Here is a 6000-nt window from a genome sequence, read left to right as displayed (position 1 = left end):
CCCAGCTCCCTCAGCCTCTCCTCATAAGGGAGGTGTTCCACTCCCTTCATCATCTTTGTGGCTCTGCGCTGGACTCTTTCAAGCAATTCTCTGTCCTTCTTGAACTCAGGGGTCCAGAACTGGACACAATATTCCAGATGCAGCCTCAACAAGCCAGAGTAGAGGGGGAGGAGAACCTCTCTTGACCTACTAACCACACCCTTTCTAATGCACCCTAGGATGCCATTTGCCTTCTTGGCCACAAGGACACATTGCTGGCTCATGGTCATCCTCCTGTCCACCAGGACCCCCAGAGATGAATGGCAAGTTGGCTGAGCTGCAGCTGAATTGAGAGTGCAGATAACTGACACAGAAGGGTGCAAAGAAGGGGGCCTCATCTTGCTTCAGACCAGCCTAAATCTTCTCAGGTGTGATGGTGGCAGAGCACAAGGTGTGTTCTCAAGCAGGTGTTGGAGCAGCTCTCACTGCCAGGGCAGAGGCTTCAGCCCAGGTTTTGGATGGTGGATGAAACCTTACAAGTCCCAGGGTGTGCCTGCAAATGCCTGGGGCCTCCCCTGAGGCTGGCAGAGAGAGTCTTTGCTGCTTGAGGTGTGGTGGTGGTATTAGAGACTTTCATTACTACGTAGAGCAGTTACAGAAGCAAGTCAGCAGTGTAAGCAGTGTCAGGGAGCACCAGAAAGACGGTATCTTCTCAGACCCTGCGCTTCAAGATCCGTGGACCTCAGCTGTAGTGGGGTGACAGGCAGAGTCTGTATCAGATTGTAAGTAGAAACTACAGGGAAGGCAAGGGCTGGAAGCTGGTGACTTCTGCCACTGAGAGGGAGACTCCTGCTCCACCTGAAGGCTTGCAGCAGTGGAACAGGTTCACTGTCCTCAAAGCTGAGGAGGAAGTGGGTGTGCTTTCAAATGAGTCATCTGGGCAGACCAGCTCAAACCATGCAAGGAGAAAGCACCGAGTGATAGTTGTGGATGAGCCCCTGCTGCAGGGTATGACTTGACTTGTCAGAAGTGTGCTACTTGCTGTTGGGCCCAGATCTGGGGTGCTGTGGGGACAAGTGGATGAAGCTGCCTACAGACAGTTGAAAGCAGTCTCACTGGAAGCATGACCCTGATCCTCATGGAGAGAGTTTAACCACCCTGATGTATGCTGGTAGTACAACATAGGAGGGCAATCCAGGAGGTTCCTGGAGGGCATCAATTACAGCTTCCTTCTCCAAGTGATACAGCAGTTAATGAGGAGAGGTGCTTTTCTGGATCTTGTACTTGCCAGCAAGGAAGGGCTTGACAGGGATGTGAAGGCCAAATGTAGCCTTGGTTGCAGTGACCATGAGGTGGTGTTCAGGGTCCTAAGGGCAGGTAGCTGGGCAAAAGTCAAGATCACAGTGCTGGACTTCAGGAGAGCAGGCTTTGGCCTCTTTAGGTATCTGCTTGATACAGTCCACTGGCTTAAGGCCTGGGAAGGAGGCCCAAGAAAGGAGGTTGATACTCAAGGATCACTGTCATGCTCAAGAACGGTCCATCCTGACACCCCAGAGCTGCATCCCTGACAACCCCTCTTAAATCCACGTCCCCATGTCTGGCCCCTCTCACAACCTCATGTTTGTTTCTTCCAGGACCTGCAGAGCTGAAGATGCTCCTGTGGAGTTGCAGTGAGCTGCAGCAGCTGGGGCCTGGCTGGATGCAGCCCCATGGAGCAGGAGAAATCCACTGTGGCACCTCAGCCTCAAGTGTCATGGGCTAGCAGGGTCCAAGGTAGTTCCAGTGCTGAGGGCTGTGGGTCTCCTGAGGTTGCTTTAAGGGGCACTCTGGAACAGGATAGGATGTGAGCTGGCACAGAGAGGAGAAATAGAAGCCAGGGCTGATAGGGACAGGTGCTAACACTGGTCTTTCCTGTCTGGTTTCTTCCTGGAATTGCTGCAGTGGCAGGAGACAGTGATCAGACCTGTTGCAGAAAGAAGTGGTGTGTGTTGGGGAAGGCACACAGTTCCTATTGGAAAGGTCTCTGTGGGATGCCTCTTACAGGGCATCCTTCATGGGCACATGATTTGGGGCTGGTACATGCAGCCTTCCCCCCAGGAGCATCCACCAGGGCTGGCATGCAGGGAGCCCCTCCACATCCCACCATGAGACAACATTAAGTTTTATAATTAAAAGCTCATCTCCATGAATGAAGAGAACCAGAGGAATGATGAGAGGTGAAGGAGCCCAGGGAACCTCCAAAGTGCCAAGGATTCTCTGACCCAGCTGCTCCTTGGGCTGTCCATGTGTCCAGAGGTGGCACCAATCATGATGGGCAAGTGGGGCAGCTCTCCAGATCACCTATTGGACTGGGAGGGTGACTAACACAGTATAGGATGCTGGGGAACAGCATTTTGGGATTATACAAGAGTTATTATGGGCTGTTCTGGTATCCTCAGCATAAGGACACTGAGCTGTTGGAACAAGTCCAGAGAGGACACGAGGATGATCAGGGGCTGGAGTACCTCCCATATGAAGACAGGCTGAGAAAGTTGCGGCTGTTCAGCCTGGAGAAGAGAAGCTGTGTGAAGACCTGAGAGCAACTTCCAGTATCTGAAGGAGACCTACAAGGATGCTTCACTAGGGACTGTAGTGATAGGACAAGGGGTGATGGGTTTAATCTGAAACAGGGGAAGTTCAGGTTAGATGTAAGGCAGAAGTTCTTCCCTGTGAGTGCTGAGGCGCTGGCACAAGTTGCCCAGAGAAGTGGTAGTGTTCAAGGCCAGTCTGGACAGAACCTTGGGTGACATGTCCCTGTCCACGGCAGGAGGTTGGAACTAGATAATCCTAAGGTGCTTCCCAGCCCTAGCTATTCTATGATTCTGTATTCAGGGGGAGGAAGCAAATTTGAAAAGGAGGGGGAAAGGTGGTTTGGAGAGCCACAGATGTGAGAAAATAGAGGGATAAGGGTATGAAAAGGGCTGCCTATCATCTATCTAATCATCCATCTACCATTTTGGTGTGTATATGGGTGTCCCTCCTGGGGTTACTTGCTCAGCTTTGCTGCTGTATGAAGCTGGGGACATGGAGCCGTGGCAGCCTCTGCCATCTTGGGCTTCTGGATTTGGCAACGCCCAAAGAGGGCATCCCACTGGTATTGTTAAGGGTTCGCAGCACAAGGAGCTGTGAGCAGTGTCTGCAGCTGGTGGCATACATTGGACCCAATAATAAAAGTTTGTGCTGGTTCAGCAGTAACAGTCGTTTTTCTCAGTCTTAGTAGCTGGTGCAGTGCTGTGTTTTTGACTTTCAGCTTGGGAACAATGCTGATAACACCAATGTTTTTAGTCATTGCTCAGTAATGTTTACTCTGACCAAGGACTTTCTGAGTCTCATGCTCTGCAGGGAGGAGGGGAAGCTGGGAGGAAGCAGAGACAGGACACCTGACCCAAACTAGCAAAAGAGGTATTCCATACCACAACATGTCATGCCTACTACATAAACTGGGGGCAGTTACCCAGAAGGGCTAGATCGCTGCTCGGTCAGGCTGGGAATTGATTCACAGGTAGTGAGCAGTTGTATTCTCTTCACTTGTTATTTCCTTTATCATTATTGTTATTGGTGGTAGCAGCAGTGGTTTGTGTTATACCTTAGTTACTGGACTGTTCTTATCTCAACCTGTGGGAATTACATTCTTTTGATTCTCCTCCCTATCCTTCTGGGAGTGGGGGAGGAAGGGAGCGGGAGTGAGCAAGTGGCTGTGTGGTTCTGGGTTGCCGGCTGGGCTTAAACCATGACAAAGTTTATTGTGGAGAGAAAAAATAAAAGGGGGGGGGAAAGACTGAGACAAAGCATGTGGGGGAATCCTTTCCCTGGAGACAGCTGGTGTGAGAAGCATTGAGCTCCTGGGGAACAGCAGCCTTAGTTTCCCCTCCAGTGCAGCAAGTGTCAACGGTGCTGATGGTGCTGTGTTTTGTATATTTTTCTTGATCCTCTTTGTGACACTATTGGATTGCACAGTCAGGTGCATGTGTTGCACAATGACCAGTTGCTGACTTTCTGTGCAAACATGTTTTCCATAGAGTCACAGAATCAGGTTGGTTTAGCTTTGGGTGTGAAGCGATGGCAACAGTCCTGCTGAAAGCTGAACAGAGCTCCATCTCCCAGTACTTAAAGGGGCCAGCAAGAAAACTAGAAAGGCACTTTTGCCAAGGGTCTGCAGGGACAGGATGAGGGGGAATGACTTTATCCTGGCAGAGGAGAGACTGAGATGAGATTTTAGGAAGAAGTTCTTCCCTGTGAGGGTGCTGAGGCGCTGGCACAGGGTGCCCAGAGAAGCTGTGGCTGCCTCATCCCTGGCAGTGTTCAAGGCCAGATTGGACACGGGCTTGGAGCAAGCTGCTCCAGGGGAAGGTGTTCCTGCCCATAGCAGGGGTTGTGCCTAAATAAACTTTAAGGTCCCTTCCACCCAAACAGGTCTGTTTCTGCTTGCTGGATTGGCAGCTTAGATTTCAGTCAACATATAGTAGGTATTTGCAATTTTTGCTTTTCAAGACTGACAGAAGATGGGCACACAACAGAAAAGCATTTGATGAAATGGAAGGAATTGTATTTCCTGTTTAGAATGTAAGAAAATTTCCCAGTTTTTTCTCTTTTCATGAAAAGTTTCCCTTCTCCAACCCTTTCCCTCTCCAAAAGCTCCTGCCAGTTCCATACCTAAACCTCACTTCTCCCCAAATGGTTCTGGCCTCTCACCACATGCTGACACCTACTTGCCTATGCAGCTACCTCAAAAGATGATTTCTGTTCTCCTAAGCTTTCTTTCTTCCCCCCAGTCTTTGGCTTTTTGCAACACCATCTCCCCTCCTTTCCCTCACACTGTCCAGGCAGCACAGAGACAAGGGCGTACAAAATGGGTACGTACTCACCTACTCAACATACTTGGGTATGTTTCCAGTCCAAGAGTCCACCAACCAGCAGTGCTCCAGCCCCCTGCAGTGCCTTCCCACTGGTAGTGGGTGGCTTTTCCCCATGGCACAGCCTGATGGCCCAGGGAAGTCCTTCTTCAGGGGTCTCTTTTAAGACAATTCTTGCTGGAGGTGTTTCATGTTTCATCACTCCACTGCAGCATCCTGAAATACTGTTTTCTGTTATACCCATGTTCCCATACATCACAAATGAGTCTGGTATTTTATCTTTCAGATTCGGTTTTGAGCTTTTCTTCTTGGCATTGGTTTGCAAAGAGTTGTAAAGAGCAATACTTACATCTGACAGCCTGTGGGATCTCCTTGGAGATATTTGAAAGCCACACGGACATGATCCTGTACAAATGGCTCTAGGTACCTTGCTTTAGCAGGGGATGTTGGACAAGATGATCTCTAGTGGTCCCTTCCAATCTCAGCCATTTTGTGATTCTGTGGCATCTTGTGGTGGGATCCCTAATCACCCACACACAGCTGGAGATGGACCACGCTCATCTCTCCAGAAAAATAGTGGATACAAGTCTGTGGACCTTGGATTCAGTTTGCTGATGGTCTTCTGGTATGGCAGCTGGAGGTCTTTTGGGTACATCACTGTGCATGCCCCTTGACTAAGCTGCAGTAAAGGTGTCTGGAAACATTCTTGACAGCCTGCAGTCCACAGGGTTATCTGTTATATTTGGCTTGTCAGATATAACACAGACTTACGGGAAACTCAAACCTTTTTGCACTGGAACCAAAATAAGGTGATGTAGGACATTTCCAGCAGCGCTAATTGTTTGTATTCAAGCAGCCAAAGCAAGTTGGTTGCTCACTCCTTAAATGCTGCTGATTGTAATGAGTAGGTTGTCGTTGACTTTGATGAATGTGTAGGTGTTGACTTATGTATAGATACCTACAGCTGGCTATCCTAATCTGGAACTTAATCCCGTTCCTATATCCAGTCAACTGAATCTCTCTCCTTACTCTTTACCTTCTGGTGGGAGGAACTGATTACTATGGGATGAACTATACCACTATGCCAGAAATCTGTTGTCATATTTGTCCTGAAAATAAGCACTTTTTT

Source organism: Melopsittacus undulatus, chromosome 9, assembly GCF_012275295.1.
Source record: "Melopsittacus undulatus isolate bMelUnd1 chromosome 9, bMelUnd1.mat.Z, whole genome shotgun sequence".
Lineage (NCBI taxonomy): Eukaryota > Metazoa > Chordata > Aves > Psittaciformes > Psittaculidae > Melopsittacus > Melopsittacus undulatus.
The sequence above is the reverse complement of the archived record's forward strand: the minus strand, read 5'-3'. Positions refer to the sequence as shown.